Raw genomic sequence first — 20136 nt, 5'->3', positions numbered from 1 at the left:
GTGATCAGGTTGGACGTGCAAAAGCCTTTGTAGGAACTTCCTAAGATGTGAAGCTGGGTGATGCCCACCATGTGTTTGCGAGAAATCCATCCATCCTTCCATTTTACCGGATCATGTTACTAGATGAGCTAAAAAAAAATGGCAAATCCAAAACTCAAGTGGGTTACATGACAAGAAAAAGTGGATAGGCAAATGCTTGCAATTGAAACCTCCCTAGGGTCTATCGTATGTTGGTGCAATTCAATTAAACACTTAGCCACATGTGTGAACAGGGTATGTATTCGATTTAAATGTGCCATTAGGAAGGGTGGACATGTCAGAGTTGTACTCAACGAATGCTGGTACTCCGACCAAAATGGATCGATTAAGACCAGATCGAGATATCCAACTGCCCTCTCAACCATTAGACGATTTGTATAAGGGTAGGGGTTTGCCATTCCTGATTGATTCTTTTTGCCTCATGTATAAGATTTTTCTTTTACTAATAATTGCAACTAATATATTTCTTTTAAAAAAAACAAAGATGAACAAATAAAAGAAGGCTAAAAACAATGATGAATTTATTATTTTGTAGATGATGCTCATTACAATGATTGTATAAAAAATAACTAGAGAAAAAAAATGATATAAAAATTTGATTTGTATGCTGATCTAGGTGAGTGGTTAGTAGAACGTGACTAGAAGGTTTGATCTCTCAGGTAAGAACTTGGTTAATTGGAATTCAATAACATAAAGTTGTGGATGATTATGCTATTCCTATGGTATTGTAGCAGTGGCACTAGACAATAGCAATTTTATGCTAAGACTAAGGTTAAATTAAGCTATACTAAGATAAGTGTGAATGTAAAGAAGATATATTATGTTTGGCATAGGTGTTGAGATTTTCACCACGTTCTCTTTTTATAGGCTTTGTGAGGCAGCAAAATCCTTGCTAAGTTTCCTTAACGATTCAAGGTCCTTTGCAGTTATGGCCTGTAGTATTCCCATGGTGAGTCTTCATATAAATCCGAAACCATTGTTAGGTCTCCATTTTTATATAGATCCTTCCCTTATAAGTTATAGGTTATATGTTGAAGACATTGTTGCATTTGAATTTGGCCCGATTAAAACCACCTAGCATCCTAGCAAGAACTTCCCGCCAAAGGCTTAAGTAGGAAATTGGCCAACCCTTATGCAATTGGAATACAGTAACGCTGTTTGGCTAGTGGTTGAAGCCATGGACCCCACCATGATCCATGTGTTTTATCCATACTATCCATCCATTTTTCCATGTCATTTTAGGGCTTCATTACGAAAATGAGGGATTTAAATCTCAGGTGAAGCACACTATTGGAGAACAATAGTGATTGAATGTCCACCATTAAAAATCTCATAGGCCCACTGTAATGTTTATTTGTCATCGAACCTTGTTCAACCTGTTAATTAGATCATATAAACTTAGATGAAGGAAGAAAAAACAAATATCAACTTAATCCAAAATTTGTGTGTATTTAATAGTGGGTGTTCAATCAACACTTTTTCCTGATGTGGTCAACTTGAAATCTGGATCTATCTCAATTTTGAGTTTATGTCGTAAAATGATATGGAAAAATGAACGAACGGGCGTGGATGAAACCCACACATCATGGTGGGGCCCACAGAGCACAAATCAGAACTGTCTCGTTTCCGGTCAGCATTAATAGAAAACATACGGTAGACGGTGGGCCCGTGGCAGGTGCACCAACCTAGCTAACATTCAAACCAAACGTGCGTTTGACATTCAATCCTTCCAATAAGTTGGACCCACCGCATGGCTACATCCACTCATCAGGTGGACCGTGGCATGTATAGAAAACAATGTCCATCCATTAATGTATGGCCGACCTTGATCATATCTTATATATCCATTCCGTCCATCTGCTGTGCATTCCATTTTAGAACAATTTACCTAAATTTAAGCATATCCAAATCTCAGGTGGACCACACCACAAGAAACAGTTATGATTTAACGGTCACCATTAAAAACTTCCTAAGGACCACTGTAAGAAGATCTGTAATTTTTATTTGCCTGTTGATAAGGTAATACATCCCTGTTTTTTTTGTCAGTTCACACATCAGCGTTAGCCACCCCCACTAGGGATTCGATACCATGACCTCAGTGTTGAAACGAGGTATCTTTCACTCAGTGAACCACTTGAGCGCATGGAACAAGGTGTACTATTGAGCGCTTCAAGCTGATGTTGGCTGTACAAGCATCATGAAATTTCATGATTAATCAGTCCCAAAAGGCGAAAATTTTCATGATATTTCAAGGATTTGGTGCTACAAAAGTCTCCCTAAACGAAGCAAAAGAGTTTCATTCAAAAAAACAGCTGCTACCAAGAGATAAACGCTCTCAGATTAAAAAGCAGCACACTTGCTCACGCTACGATGAAAGAATGATAATAATAATAATAATAAATTCATAATAGATATTCAAACAAGGAATAAAATAGTAATAGTTATATTGAAAAATGCTCAAGTGCTGACAGAGCTCAGTAAGTTATAAGTGCTAGTTGCATAAGTTGATTTGAACAATTCAATCAATCAATCTGAACCGTCCATTTAGTCCAGAACACATTTGATGGACTACTGGTGAAAAATCAGACTGATCGAACAGTCAAATCCATCCTTGATTTACCTTATTTTCTGTAACCAGTCTTTTTCCAAGCTATGGATGGGATAGCTATGATTCTCTAACAAAAGTAATTCTTTAGGATGATAAGTAATCCGTGATGCATCCTAACAAATAGATCAGTCAGATTGTCGATGTGACCTACTTTTTTGTAAGCAATCTTGATCGTCCATATTAAAACCCGTTGATCAATGGTTAATGTTTGTTGGGTTGGTGTAATGTTTGAATGGTAGACTATGAAACATGATTTTAACCTAATTAACAATCTTGATCAATAAATTGGACCGCCCAAATGGACCAATGCAAGTATACGCATTCTTCAATTATATCAATTGATATTTATTTAGTAGTAATTAGAGATGTGAAACATGTGATAACGGTGGGGACCATGTCGCAATCCTTGTTCTTCTCAAGAAGGTTGACAGTCAATTGCAGCAAACGTGTAGCTACGTGTGACCAAGTCATGGTTTTGTGTCCACGTGCTATTATTATTATTATATTATTATTATTATTATTTTGTATTTATTAGTTTAACGGATAGTTGCCTGAGTTGCAAGGAAACCTCCTCATGGGTGTTACTAGGCTCTTGATTATCTGGAATTGGACCATTTACTTATTTGTGATTAGTCTCTCTCTCTCTCAGTAAAAAGGCAGCTGCTGTGCTCACCCTACGATGAAAGAATGATAATAATAATAATAAATTCATAATAGATATTCAAACAAGGAATAAAATAGTAATAGTTATGTTGAAAAATGCTCAAGTGCTGACAGAGCACGGTAAGTTATAAGTGCTAGTTGCATAAGTTGATTTGGACAATTCAATCAATCAATCTGAGCCATCCATTTAGTCCAGAACACATTTTTTGGACTATTATTGAAAAATCAGACTGATCGAACAGTCAAATCCATCCTTGATTTACCTTATTTTTTATAACCATTCTTTTTTCCAAGCTATGGATAGGATAGCGATGATTCTCCAACAAAAGTAATTCTTTAGGATGATAAGTAATCTGTGATGCATCCTATCAAATAGATCAATCAGATTGTCAATGTGACCTATTTTTTTAAAGCAATCTTGACCGTCTATATTAAAACCCGTTGATCAATGGTTAATGTTTGTTGGGTTGGTGTAATGTTTGAATGGTAGACTATGAAACATGATTTTAACCTAATTAACAATCTTGATCAATAAATTGGACCGCCCAAATGGACCAATGCAAGTACACCAAAGTGCATTATTCAATTATATCAATTGATATTTATTTAGTAGTAATTAGAGATGTGAAACATGTGTTAACGATGGGGACCATGTCGCAATCCTCGTTCTTCTCAAGAAGGTTGGCAGACAATTGCGGCAAACGTGTAGCCACATGCATCAAAGTCATGGTTTTGTGTCCACATGCTATTATTATTATTATTATTATTATTATTATTTTGTATTTATCAGTTTAACGGACAGTTATCTGAGTTGCAAGGAGACCTCCTCATGGGTGTTACCAGGTTCTTCATTATCTGGAATTGGACCATTTACTTATTTGTGATTATTTTCTCTCTCTCTCTCTCTCTAAGTTAAAAGGCAGCTAATGAGTTTCAAACCTCATCACCTTAGGTTATCTCTGGAGAAGTTTAGAGGCAGCTAATAAGGTTTCAAATCTCATCACCTTACGTGTGTGGAAAGGCGTACAACCACTTCAGCTTGTTTATTTTAACCATGCATCGAGGGCTCGTAAAGATGTGGGGGCATGCATGCATGAATTCCAACCCATCCATCCTATGTGTCAGAGCATGTTACTCCTAAGTCCCAAAAATCAGATTTATCCGTGAATCAGGTGGGGCACACCACATGAAAGTAGTTGAGAAGGAATGTCCACCCTTGATTTGTGTAGAGGCCCACTGTGTTGTGTATATGTAATCCAGGCCATTCAGACCCGTTGTTTGGGCTAGAGGAAGGGTTAGGCACATTGAGAACACGGGTTGCCTGTGCCATTAATTCCCGGCACATAAATATTTCTATGCCCCTGTTGTTGGAAGCTGCTTGGGGCATAGAGATGCCCACCATAAATCCACTCCATCCATCAGTTTTGCAAGACCACAGCAGGATTTTGGGTCAAAGATAATTGCTTGATTTTATTTATAGGTGGTTGAATAAGCAGTCAAATTGCATCATTTCTAGATTATAGATGATTGTTCATAGTCTCCTCATCTGTCCTGACGCTTGTAGAAGACTTTGGCATGCCCGGCACCATACACCCATACCAATGACCGAATTTCAAGCCAAATGAATTGCAAGCTCAAATATTATCTTAAAACAACTTTTGTGGTCCCATCGTTTCCAATAGTCAATCCCCGCTATTTTGTATGGTATGACCTACATGAGTTTTAGATTTGCCTGGTTTTTAAACTCCTATCCAACTGTGGTCTTGCAAAACTGAATGGAGTGGATTTCTCATAGGCATTTCTATGGGCCCCACATATCAAGGCTGCCTATTCCCTCTCAATTTATTCCATATGTTGTAGTCAACCTGTGCTTTGAATCCGACTAATTTTAGGAATCACAACATGAGATCGATCAAGAATGTTGCATACATCATGTTTACACCTATTTTTTGTGCCCTAATGTGGGCCAATCAAAGGCCGCACGACATCACGAAATCAGAACTGACGCAAAATATACTCTCACCCAAGAGTATCATAGTTGGCATTGAAACGTCTCTAATAAATATGAAGGCACGAGCCTTTACGGGTGTCTTTTTGATGCAGGGATGAACGTGATGAGGATAACTACTCCGAATCCACGGAGCTTCTCTGGACTCCTCACAGAGACTTCTCGAATCCACGAGGAAAGAAAGCAGAAAAATAGAAATAAATTCTAAGAAATTCAAAATTGATTAATTGATGAATAAAAACGAGTTCACAACCCTTTAAATAGGGGTACCAAGCAATGGAAAAGAAATCAGAATCAAACTACAACTCAAACTCCTAGAATCCGCGACTTACTATAAATAGTAAACTTACTATTTATAGACGGTCGTGATGTCTACTAGTGCGCAAGGTTTTCGGCCAAAAATAATAAGTGTCCTATTTGGCTTCACCAAACCGTTCTCCTAATTATTCTAAGCTCTTTTCACGTTGGGCGCAACTCCTAAAGCCCGACGGATGAAGAGTTATAATCAAACTAAAACTTACTATTTATAGTAAAAATGAAATTAAAACAGGAAACGACCGTCGATCCAAGGGTTTTTCGCAATTTCGGGCTATGCAACACGGCGGGTTAGTTGGCTTCAGTAGCTCGTTCTACCCCAAAATTATATATTTTACGTCAGATAACTCATTCCGGATTGCAAGATACGCCCGATTTAAGGTTCGATGGTTTAGATCACTTCTGTCGTCGACCGGGCCTTTTCTGATCCATCTTGGCCATGTCCGTGACCCGCTCTACATCAGTCTCCTCCACTTCAAAAGAACTCGTCCTCGAGTTCTCATCATGCTCTGGTTCATGATACTCGGTCAGGTCCGCGACATTGAAAGTCTGTGAGATTGCCATGTCATCTGGAAGATCAACAACATAAGCGTTGTTATTGATCTTTCGAATGATTGGTACCGGTCCAATCTTCTTATTTTTCAACTTGTTATACGTCCCGGTCGGAAATCTCTCTTTCCGCAGATGGACCATAACGCGGTCGCCCACCTCGAACACTTTTTGTCGCCAATGCTTGTCCGCTTGTTCCTTGTACTTCTCGTTCGAGGCATGTAGCTTGGTCTACACTTCTGCATGGATGCTCATGATCTTGTCTGCCATATGTTCCGCTGCAATGCTCGTGCCTGGGTGCTTAGGCAAAGGGACCAAGTCAAGTATGTGATGAGGCACTCGTTCGTAGATAATTTGGAATGGTGATCTCCCTGTCGAGCGGTTCACCATGTTGTTGAATGCAAACTCTGCTTGAGACAAGGCCAAATCCCACTGCTTCGATTTTTCTCCTGAAATACATCGAAGGAGGTTTCCCAACGTGCGATTCACAACTTCGGTCTGCCCATCAGTTTGTGGGTGGTAAGCACTGCTGAATTGAAGTCGTGTATCGAATCGATTCCATAAAGTCCGCCAAAAGTGGCTAATAAACTTCGTGTCACGATCGGAAGTAATGGTCTTGGGGATCCTGTGTAGCTGTACGACCTCCCTGAAAAATAAATTCGCCACGTGTGTTGCATCGAGGGTCTTCTTACATAGGATAAAGTGCGTCATCTTGGAGAAACGATCTACCACCACGAACACCGAATCCATGCCGCGCTGTGTTCGTGGGAGACCAAGTACGAAGTCCATTGATAAATCCTCCCAAGGACCGTTAGGCACAGGTAACGGGGTGTAGAAGCCCGTATTCTGAGATTGCCCTTTAGAGGTCTGACAAACATGGCAACGTTGTACAGCTTTTCCCACATCGCATACTAATTGCGGCCAGTAATACCGCTCTTCCACAAGAGCTCACATCTTGTCTTGCCCCAGATGTCTACCGAGGCCACCTCCATGTAGCTCCTGAATAATCTGCTCCCTCAGAGAACTTTGGGGGATGTATAATTGATTCTCTTTGAAGAGAAAATCGTTCTGTATATGAAGGTCACTGGGGTGACCTTCTTGGTACTTCATCCAAGAATCTTTGAAGTCCTCATCCTCGGCATACAGCTCCTTGAGACAGTCGAAGCCGACCACCTCGTTGCTCATCGTAACAAGTAGTGATGCACGACGGCTAAGTGCATCAGCCACCTTGTTCTGCTGCCCTGACTTGTGCTTCAGAACGAACGTGAATTCCTGTAAAAATGCAACCCATCTAGCATGCACACAATTCACGTTAGTCTGACTATTAATAAACTTTAATGCTTGATGGTCAGTGTACAAAATAAACTCTCTTTGAATCAGATAATGCCGCCAATGTCGCAGCGCCTGAACAACTGCGTACAACTCAAGCTCATAAGTCGACCACTTCTTTCGGGCTTCGCTGAGATTCTCACTGTAGAAGGCTACCGGCCTGCCTTCTTGTGATAATACTCCTCCAATTAAGATGTACGAAGCGTCACACTCAACCTCAAACAATTTGTCGAAATTAGGAAGCACCAAAACTGGTGTTGTAGATAAACGATGCTTGATCTCATGAAAGCTCTTGTCAGCTTTATCGGTCCACTGGAACGGTCCTTTTTTCATGCAATCTGTTATAAGCGCGACTATGGTACTAAAATCTAGCACAAATTGACGATAGAAAGTCGCCAACCCATGAAAACTCCTCACCTCATGAATATTTGTTGGGATCGGCCATTCCCTAATAGCTCGCACCTTTTCATCGTCCACACGAATGCCCGTGGACGTTACAACAAATCCTAGAAACAACAGGCTATCAGTTAAAAAACTACACTTCTTCAAGTTGAGGTACAACTTGTTAATTTGTAGGACCTGCAGCACCTGCCTGAGATGTTTCCTGTGCTCTGCCTCATCCTGGCTATATATCAATATGTCATCAAAATATACTACCACAAATCAGCCAGTGAATGGTTTTAGAACTTGATTCATCAAACGCATAAAAGTACTTGGTGCGTTCGATAGGCCGAAGGGTATGACCAGCCACTTATACAACCCTTCCTTGGTCTTGAATGCCGTTTTCCACTCATCACCGGGTCGAATACGAATCTGATGGTACCCGCTCCTTAGATCTAGTTTAGAGAACACCTTGGCCCCTTCTAACATATCGAGCATGTCGTCCAACCGTGGTATTGAGAACTGATATTTGATGGTAATTTTGTTGATTACCCGACTGTTGATACATATGCGCCAGCTTTCATCTTTTTTGGCGTTAATAATGCTGGTGCGACACATGGGCTCATGCTCTCTCTCAAGAGACTCTTACGGATCAATTCCTCCACTTGCCCCCGAAGTATCTCACACTCCTTCGGACTCATCTGATATGAGAGCGGTTAGGCAGGCTAGCCCCAGGGACGAGGTCTATGTGATGTTGGATGTCCTTCATGGGGGGCAATCCATCAAGTAAATCATCAGGCCAGACTTCTTTGAATTCGTTTAGCAACAATCTTAAACTTGGAGGGATGTTTGAGGGTTCCTCTTCCTCGCCATTCACCACTACAGCGTATACCTCGCCGGTTTTCTTGGATTCCTCCATAAAATCTCGAATAGTCAAGAGGGAACTCCCCTCCACTTTAGAGGCTTCAGGGTGGTTCTCTGGTGCCATAAGGGCAAGGATTATTTTTCAACTATCCTTGACGAATACGTAAACATTATCTCGTCCCCTATGAGTCGCATCACGGTCCAACTGCCAGGGTCGACCGAGTAACATATGACAAGCTTCCATATCAACCACGTCACAAAGTATTTGATCCTTATAATTTTTGCTAATTGAAAACGAGATAGTGCATTGTTCAGTTACCTTGGTCTCATTCACCTTTTTTATCCAGCCGATTGAGTACGGGGAAGGATGTTTTATCGTTGGTAGCCGCAACTTGTTCACCATCACTCTCGAGACGATATTCTCGCTACTACCACTGTCTATGATCACATCACATACTTTTTCGTTGACGGTGCACCGAGTACGAAATATATTGTGTCGTTGTGGATGTAATTCCTTTCGTGGGGCATATAGTAATCGCCTCACAACTAGAAATTCGCCACGATCCTCGCCTGTCATTTCATCGTCACCTACTATTTCTTCAGTGATTTGTTCATGTTCATCCAAGCGATGGTCTTCTTCTACGGTCTCATCTTCAGTGCCCCCTTCGTTTATAGTCAAGTGTGCTGCGGGACGTTGAGGACAAGTATTTGATAAGTGGCCTGGTTGGCCACAGCGGTAACAATTGTTCGACCTTGGTCGAGTATAAGGATTTGGAATCCTACTCGGACCCGCTGTTGTGGGTGCTGCACGTTGAGGTCTGGATGAGCCGCTCCCTGTATCACGATTTGCGGTTGTAGGAAGTTGAGGTACTGGGTCTTTTCCTCGTGGCAGCACTGGATCCTGCGTGGGACCCGTCATGGGGGGTCGAGTTAAAGGATATGGACGAGTAGGAGCTCTTGCAAGTTGTGTTTCTGCCCTACCCGCCAATTGAACTGCTTCATCCACAGTCCCAACTGGGTACATCTGAATTCGGTCCTGAATTGTCGGTCGCAACCCACCTATAAATCGTGCCACCTTCTGTGACTCAGATTCTGATAGATCGTTTCGTGTAGCCAGCCGTTGGAATTTTTCAGTGTAATCTGTGACTGTTCGATTTCCTTGTCTGCAATTTTGATATTGCTGGAATAATATCTGCTCATAATCACTGGGGAGAAATCGAGATCGAAGAAGACGTCTCATCTGTGGCCATGATGAGATGGGCGCCTTGTTCTGGCGGGCTCGTGAGAGTTGTAATTGTTCCCACCATGCAGAAGCACCAGATTTTAATTTAAACGCTACCAATTTTACCCTTTTATGATCTGGCATGTCCATGTAATCAAAATATCTCTCTACTTCGGCTAGCCAATCGAGAAAATCTTCTATACACAATAAACCGTTAAAACTAGGAAGTTCAGCCTTACCTCGATAGTCTCTTTCAGCACGATCTAGATGATCACCTCCATGGATTGGTCGTTGAGCAAAACCCTCATTAAGGTCCTCGTCGCTAGAACTTGAATCATCTGGTGTAGCCCTACGGTTTGCCACTGGTAGCGCTCTTCGAAAATTAGGGTTGCGTCGTACAGCAATCATAGGTGGTGGAGCCACCATGGGAGGAGGAGCAACCAAAGGTGGTGGAGCAACGCCTAGGGCTTGGGGTGGGAGTAGCGCATCCACAAGACGGTCGAGAGTTGCCTGCAGCCCTTGCATGGTCAACTGACTCTCCCGGTGGAAAGCTTCCATTCTTTCCGAAAGATAAGGAATCCCTGGATCACTGTCCACAGGATTTTGATTCATACCTTCATTGTTTGCCATCGGCCCGAGGGGAATCCTCGCTTTGATACCAATTGACGCAGAGATGAACGTGATGAGGGTAACTACTCCGAATCCACGGAGCTTCTCTGGACTCCTCACAGAGACTTCTCGAATCCACGAGGAAAGAAAGCAGAAAAATAGAAATAAATTCTAAGAAATTTGAAATTGATTAATTGATGAATAAAAACGAGTTCACAACCCTTTAAATAGGGGTACCAAGCAATGGGAAAGAAATCAGAATCAAACTACAACTCAAACTCCTAGAATCCGCGACTTACTATAAATAGTAAACTTACTATTTATAGACGGTCGTGATGTCTACTAGTGCGCAAGGTTTTCGGCCAAAAATAGTAAGTGTCCTATTTGGCTTCACCAAACCGTTCTCCTAATTATTCTAAACTCTTTTCACATTGGGCGCAACTCCTAAAGCCCGATGGATGAAGAGTTATAATCAAACTAAAACTTACTATTTGTAGTAAAAACGAAATTAAAACAGGGAAACGACCGTCAATCCAGGGGTTTTTCGCAATTCTGGGCTGCACGGCTAAAGTATAGCTCGTTCTACCCCAAAATGCTCGTTCTACCCCAAAATCATATATTTTACGTCAATAACTCATTCCGGATTGCAAGATACGCCCGATTTAAGGTTCGATGGTCTGGATCACTTCTGTCGTCGACCGGGCCTTTTCTGATCCATCTTGGCCATGTAACTGTCCGCGACCCGCTCTACATCACTTTTGAAGAGCAAATAAGTATATGTCACGTGGCTATGATTATTGTGCCCATTAATGAGGCTATATGCTCACTACAACCATAAGACACCCACCGAAAAATTAGATCTCACAAATACAGTTATGATCTTCTTAGTGAGGTTATCTCTCACAGTCCTTTCAAAATCAGAAATATTCTCAAAGACGTTCGGAAAGACCATAACATTCAAGAAGATCCCGAAGGCCCATAAAATACACCGGTGTTCTAGGAAATCCAAATAAAGAGAAACATACACATCAACCTCGTAGGGTCCACAACCATGCCCTGATTGGAACAAACAAAACGGATAATGGGCTTAAAGAAAGGATATGATATGCCCAATAATGGATTAATATTGGATGAATTTGACCCATCACAGGTAACAAACCTGTAGTAGATGTCTCTCTGGCTAGGAACTGAGTGATCTAGGCAGGTTGTTTAGATGAACGATCGTGGTTAAGGGCTTATTTGAATTTTCAATTCACAGGGAAATACCATGAAAATATATAATAATTATTTTCCCTATATTTATCTCACTTTTTTCGATGACATGCATTTTTGACACGAAAATCGAGAACGCCACAACATATTTGTGAGTCCCACTATGATGTGTATCGCTTATCCATACCGTTAATCTATTATGCCTGATGAATTTATGGCATGAGCTAAAAAACGAGGTATATCGAAAGCTCAAGTGGACCATGCCACTAGAAAAAGGGAATCAAATACTTACCGTTAAAAACCTCTCAGGCCCACTGTTTCTTTTGGTGTGGGCCATATGAGTGTTCAATCTGCCTTATTTTTCGGCTCATGCCTTAAAATATTGTATTAAAAGGACTGAACAGAATGAATTTATCATGTACATTACCTTGGGTCTAAAATTTTAAAATAACTCTTTTAAACCGGTTTCCCAGGCAAAAAGTATGGTGGATTTTTAAATGATTTTCAAACGGGTGAAATAGTAATAATTACTCATTTCACGGGTACTTACATAGCCACTAAAAATCAAACACGCTCTAAGAGAAAGATGCTTGAAAAGAATCTTATAGAACAACCTCTACATGTAGAAGAGGAAATATGATATTTGATGCTTCTAACTTTTTTAATACCTTCCTGATCAAGAGTTTTCAATTCTTCGGAAGGAGATTTTTTTATCCAAAAATCTAGCAAGATGAGTATGAAAGATCGGGAAGCAATGCAATAACCTTAACGAGGGTTTCACTGCCCCGACGATCTATAAAAGATGCAATTGAAGTAAAATTTCATGCCCTATGCCAAGCACATTTATTTATTTATTTCTTTTTCTTCTTAGCATAGCTTAGCTAGTTGATCTACTGCCTAGCAGCTCCTGCTACGGTATCTTAGGAGTAGAGTTAGTCTTTCTACAATCTTAAGTTGTAGATCATGATATTGTAAGTTACGATTTTAAAAATGAGGGATATAAATTCTCAGGTGGACCACACCACAGAAAACCAGTAGTGATTCATTGTCCACCATTAAAAACCTCATAGTCCCCTGTAATTTTTATTTTACATCCAACCTTATCTAACCAATTGACTAGATCGTACAGGATGAAAGAAGAAAAAACAAATATCAGCTTGATCTAAAATTTTGGTGAACCCAGTGGGTATTTAACAGTGGGTGTTGAATCAACAATGTTTCCTTATGTGTTCGACTTGAAATCTAGATCTACCTATGTTTTTGGAATCATACCATAAAATAATCTGGAAAAATGAATAAAGGGCGTGGATGAAATACATACATCACAGTGGGGTTCAAAAAGCACCAAACAGAACTATCTCTTTTCTGGGTCAGCATTAATAGAAAACATACGGTCAAGATCACACGGTTGTCTAACGTGGTCCACCAACCAGAAACCGAGCAGCTGCACCAACCTTTAAAAAAGAAAAAGAAAAAAAAGAAGCTTACTTAAATAAAGAAGTCCCAAGTCCAAAAGATCGGACCATAAGTTACTGTCCAACTAGCTGCAAACTCCAATATTTCATGTGCGTTTGACATTCAACCCTTCCAATAAGTTGGACCCGCTACAAGGCCACATCCACTCATCAGCTGGTGGACCGTGGCATTTATAGAAAACAATGTCCATCCATTAATAAATAACAAAATTACAAGTGTGGTCTATCTGATGAGTGGACTCCGCTGATTTTTCACAACCTGATCATCGATGTTGCCGCACATGACAGGTTTGGATTTATCTTCTGGGTGGACGCGGTTTGGTTAGTGACGCTGTCACCAGCCAGGTGGCTAGTGGTGGGTGCTACGTGGATCCCACCATGAATGATGTATGTGTTTTATCCACGCCGTCCATCCATTTTTTAAGATAATTTTAGAGCTTGATCCAAAAATGAAATAGATCTAAATCTCAGGTGGACCACACCATCAGAAAACAGTAGTGATTGAATATCTACCATTAAAAACCTCCTAGGGCGCACTGTAATGGTTATTCGACATCTAACTTGTTGATTAGATCATACAGACTTGATGAATGGAAAAAAATATACCAGCTTGAATGAAAACTTTTGTGACCCCCAAGAAAGTTTTTAATGGTGGGCATTCAATCAAAACTGTGAGGTCGACTTGAGATTTGGATCAAACTCATTTTTGATCTCATAATATAAAATGATCTGGAAAAATGGATGGACAGCATGGATGAAACAAATACATCATGGTAGGGCCTATAGAGCACCGACTACTAGCCATTGGCTAGTGGCAGGGTCCATAGCCAATTTGTTTCCATCAATATTGGACGCGGATAACAACTTAGCGGGTGTTGTCCTTAACATACGGCCCACCTTCATCATATGTTATATATCCATTCCGTCCATCTGATTTACATCTCATTTTAGGATACTATCCTAAAAACTAAGCATATCCAAATCTCCGGTGGACCACATCACAAGAAACAATGACGGTTGAACGCTCACCATAAAAAATTGCTCAAGGCCCACTGTAAGCAGATCCATAATGTTTGCCATCCAAGACGTTGATAAGATCAACCAGAACAGGATGAAGGGAAAATATGAAGGGAAAATACAAATATTAGCTTGATATAAAACTTTTGTGGCCTACAAAAAGCTTTTAATAGTCATATGCTACTTTTTACAGTGGTGTAGTCCATCAGATATTTAGATCTGCTTAATTAGGTTTTGGGATAATGTACTTAAATGAGACGAAAGAACGGATGGACGGCTTGGATATGAAATAAATTCATCAAGGTGGGCCCCATAGGGTAAGTGTAACACCCACTAAGCGGTAACCCGGTAACAGCTAAGCTGGTCCCATCAAGATTAGATTGGACGGTTATAAAGACAGCTTATAGAAAAATTCTAATCCAACTGCCTTTGAGAACGAGACGGTCTTGACTTCTTCAACCATGAAAAGTAAGTTCAAGATCAAGTGCACACGTAAGTAACTAGTGTCCAGAAATGAAACTCTTAATCCATGCACTTTGATGATGGGTAAATCCAGACCATCCAATCAGTGGCCCACCAACCGGATGAATCGCCACCAAGATATCAACCGTTGCACTTTTGTAACCATCCGAATCATTGCCCTTTTTTACACATTTAGAACCATGGTCAAGGGAAAAAAGAAGAAGTCTACAAATCAGCCAAACATGCACGTTTCACCATCCGCTCATCCAATGAGATGGCCTACCTATTAGAAGGTCTTGATTGACCGAAAAAAATCTCCAATCTCATGATGGGGTGGACACAATTTTCTAAGTGGTACAGGAGGCACCACAGACCAGCCGACTAGAATCTATTAAATCCCAACCGAGAAATGATCCGCCCTTTCTCTCCCTCCAACATGTCACATGTGATGTGTATAATATACAATCCAAGCAAAAAGCGGGCCCCACCATTATTATGACATGTACTAAAACCAAGGCCATCTACACTAGTACACCGACTTGTACCATTGGCTGTTGATCGATTTTGATGTTTTGTCTGAGTACGTCTAATTTCCGTATCAAGATGATCATCACGGTGTGGCCCACCTTTTCCACGGTTTGGATATTCTACACATGTAACATGTGGACGGAAAAGAAAAGGCTGTATCATAACTTAAAATACATCCACTGTTTCAGAACCTTTCTCATCCTATTGAGTGCTTAAGGTTGTGTTTGGCTGTACCAAATATCGTGAAATTCCATGATTTATGGATCCCAAAAGGAGAAATTTTTCATGATATTTCAAGGATTCGGTGCTACAAAAGTCTCCCTAAACGAAGGGAAAGAGTTCCATTCAAAAATACAGCTGCTACAAAAAGCCAACGGCTCTCTGATATCCATCCTACTAAGAAGCAGCACACTTACGGCATGACAATGATAATAATAATAAAAAAATTCAGATATTCAAACAAGGAATAAAATAGTAATAGTTATATTGAAAAATGCTCAAGTGTTGACAGAGCACAGTAAGTTATAAGTGCTAGTTGCATCAGTTGATTTGGACAATTCAATCAATCAATCTGAACCGTCCATTTAGTCCAGAACACATTTTATGGACTACCACTAAAAAATAAGACTGATCGAACAGTCAAATCCATCATTGATTTAACTTATTTTCTATAACCATTCCTTTTCCAAGCTATGGATGGGATAGCTATGATTCTCTAACAAAAGTAATTCCTTAGGATGATAAGTAATCCGTGATGCATCCTAACAAATAGACCAATCAGATTGTCGATTTGACCTATTTTTTTGCAAGCAATCTTGACCGACTGTATTAAAAGCCGTTGATCAATGGTTAATGTTTGTTGGGTTCGTGTGATGTTTGCATGGTTGACTATGAAACATGGGTTCGACCTAATTAACAATTTCGATCAATGAATTGGACCGTCCAAGTGAACCAATGCAAGTACAAGCACTATAAGTGCATTTTTCAATTATATCAATTGATATTTATATAGTAGTAATTAGAGATGTGAAACATGTGATAACGATGGGACCATGATGCAATCCTCGGTCTTCTCAAGAAGGTTGACAGACAATTGCAGCAAACGTGCGGCCACGTGCGACCAAGTCATGGTTCTGTGTCGACATGCTACTGATATTGTTATTATTATTATTTTGTACTTATCATTTTAAGGGACAGTGGACAGTTATCTGAGTTGCTACGAGACTTCCTCATGGGTGTAACTCGGTTCTTGATTATCCGGAATTAGACCATTTACTTATTTGTGGCGTACAACCACTTCAGCTTGTTTATTTTTAACCATCGAGGTCCCATGAAGATGTGGGGGCACACGTGATGCATGCATGAAATCCAACCCATCCATCCTTTGTGTCACAGCATGTTACTCCTAAGTCCCGAAAATCAGATTTATCTGTGAATCAGGTGTGGCACACCACATGAAAGTGGTTGAGAAGGAACGTCCACCCTTGATTTGTGTAGACGTCCACTATGTTTAGAGGTGTACACAAGTTGAACCAGTCGAACTCGGCACAGCTCGACTCGGCTCGGCTACTAGTTGACCCCAGCTGGAGCTCAGCCCAGCTCGATCCTCGAGCTTGACTGGCCAGCTCGGCTCGGTTCGGTCAGCAGCTCGGGCTAGTTCCAGCCGAGTTTGTCTGTACAGCATTTTCACAAACACGTGCACTACACCTTTAAATTCTTACTGTATGTAAAGCTGTAAAACCGTAACAACGGTTTTATAGGTATTTCATCAAAAACCTTATAGGCAACATCAAAATCAAGAAAAAAAATGTATTTGTTTTATATACATATCTTTCTTGCCACTAGCCGACACTTCATTGAGTCATTTCATCAAATACTTGGTAAGCAACATCAATATCAAAATAACCGAGTCATTGAACTGGTTCGATCCGAGTTCAATTCGAGTTGGGGTTCAATCCGAGCCGAGTTGAGATCGGGCAAGCTCGAACTTGGTTAGAAATTTTTTCGAGCTAAAAAAATAAGCTTGACTCGCTCAAACTCAGTTTCGAAACGAGTCGAGCTTTTTGAGTCAAGTTGAGCGAGCTAACCAAACTAACTCGGTTCCTGTACAGCCCTAACTGTGTTGTGTATATGTAACCCAGGCCATTCAGACCTGTTGTTTGGGCTAGAGGAAGGGTTAGGCACATCGAGGACATGGGTTGCCTGCACATAAAAATTTCTTTGCCCTGATGTTGGAAGCTGCTTGGGGCACATAGAAGCCCACCATAAATCCACTCCATCTATCAGTTTTGCAAACCCACAGCAGGATTTTGGGTTAGAGACAATTCCTTGATTTCATTTATAGGTGACTGAATAGACAGTCAGATTGTATCATTCTTAGTTATAGATGATGGCTCATAGTCTCTTCATCTATACTGACACTTGAGTTATGTGTTTGGTTTGGATCTAAGTTGTAAAAGACTTTGGCATGCCCGACACCATATATATGTACTAATGACCGAATCTCAAGCCAAACAAATTGAAAGTAGGTACAAATATATATCATCTTAAAACAACTTTTGCGGCCCCATAGTTTTCAATGGTGGCATTTAATCCCGCTGTTTTGTGTGGTATGGCCCACATGAATTTTAGATGTGCCTGATTTTTAAACTCTTGTCCAACTGTGGTCTTGCAAAACTGGATGGAGTGGATTTGTCATAGGCATCTCTATGGACCCCACACAACTTCCAACAGCCGGCAGAATAGGCAATCCACTTCAAAAATCAAGTTGTTTTAAAATTCGATGGGCATGATGCATATCAAGGTTGCCTGTTCCTTCTCAATTTATTCCATGTGTTGTGCTCCACCTGTGCTTTGAATCGGACTAATGTTTAGGACTCACAACATGAGATCGATCAAGAATGTTGTATACTTCATGTTTACACCTATTTTTTGTGCCCTAATGTGGGCCAATCTAAGGCCGCATGACATCACGAAATCACAACCGGTGCAAAATGTACTCTCACCAAAGAGTATCATGGTTGGTGTTACATTCAACGTTACACATTCTGTCGTAAATATGAAGGCATAAGCCTTTATGCTTGCCTTTTGAAGAGCAAATCAGTATAGGTCACGTGGCTATGATTATCGTGCCCATTAATGAGGCCATGTGCCCACTACGACTATAAGAGACATGCCAAGAAAATAGATCTTATCATAAAGACAGTTATGATCTTCTTAATGAAGCCACAGTCCTTTCAAAATTAGAGAGATATTCTCAAAGATGTTCAGAAAGACTGTAACATTCAAGAAGATCCCGAAGGCTCATAAAATAGACCGATGTTCAAGGAAACCCAAATAAAGAGAAACATACACATCAAACTGTTTAGGTCTGCAACCATGCCTTGATTGGAACAAAGAAAACAGATAATGAGCTTAAAGAAAGGATATAATATGCCCAATAACGGATTAATATTGGATGAATTTGACCCATCACAGGTAATAGACCTATGGTAGATGTCTCTCTGGCTAGGAACTGAGTGATTTAGGAAGGTTGTTCAGGTGAATGACCATGATTAAGGGAAAGTTACTTGAAAAGAATCCAATAGGAGAGCATCTACGTGTAGGAGAGAAAATACGAGATATGATACTTTCAAACTTTTCCAAGACATTCCTGATCAAGAGTTTCCAACTCTTCCTAAAGAGACTTTCTTATCTAAAAAGCTAGCGATACGAGTGTGAAAGATCCAGAAGCAACATAAAAGCCTTAACAAGGGTTTCACCACCTCGACGATCTATAAAAAGTATAATTTAGCTTAGTTTAGTATAAATCTATTTTCTTAAAGCAGAACTCCAGACCCTATGCCAAACATATCAGTCTATTTTTATTTATTTATTTTTTTCTTAGTGTAACTTAGTTTAGTTTAGCTACAGCTTAGTAGCTCCCGCTACAGTACGTTAGGAGTAGAGTTAGTAATTTAAGTTATGATTTTGTTGATCGCACCCGCCTTGATTTGTCTGTTCCGATTAACGTTTCAGGTATTATGTCCTTTCACTTTTGTTTATTCATTTGGTTGTTTCGTATGTTGTTGGTTTTAAATAAATATTATTTTATAATACTTAATAAAATTGACAATGTTTTGCTTTGTTTAATTTGAATGTATATTTTCATTCATTTGAAAAGTGTTTTGAACTTAAAGTGCAGATAGAAGGACAAGTCTTTAAGGCCATAGACTTAAGTCTATTCTCACAAGATAAAAAGAACTCATTTAAAAAAATTAATTAACCTTTTCTTCTTTTATTAGTCATATGAACGAAACGGAATATTAGTGGCAAGGATGACTTTAGATCTTTGATCTCAGCATCCAATTTGTCCATCTTGGTAAATGAGACACCAACTATTCGATCAACCCTTAGTCAGGCAAACCCTAGCATGCCCGTACATCCTACTCACACACATGTGTTCAATCTACACCCATGATCACATAAGTGATCCTTCCCATTGAATTAGAGTGCAACGCCAACACATCACATGGACTGCACACGTGCCCACTACCTTACAATAACGATGAAACCGCCCAAAAATTAAAAACACCCAATTAGGTGGGCTGCTCGGGAAGTTTGTGCAATGTACAGTATTTTAGGGTGAGACCTAGTTGATTATTAGATCAACCGACATTTGGAATCTCTAATAATCCCGGTGGGTGCATTGAAGCATATTACCTTCGACCCTAGGCATAAAGATATTCCTATGTACGAGCTGTACGGGGCCCACCTGTAACAAATCCACTCTGTCCATCTTTTTTTAAAGACTGCGATAGGACAGAAATCTTAAACTCAGAAAGATTCAAAACTCAGGTGGGCCACACCAAGTGAA

The sequence above is a fragment of the Magnolia sinica genome, chromosome 8 (genome assembly GCF_029962835.1).
Source record: "Magnolia sinica isolate HGM2019 chromosome 8, MsV1, whole genome shotgun sequence".
NCBI lineage: Eukaryota > Viridiplantae > Streptophyta > Magnoliopsida > Magnoliales > Magnoliaceae > Magnolia > Magnolia sinica.
The sequence above is the reverse complement of the archived record's forward strand: the minus strand, read 5'-3'. Positions refer to the sequence as shown.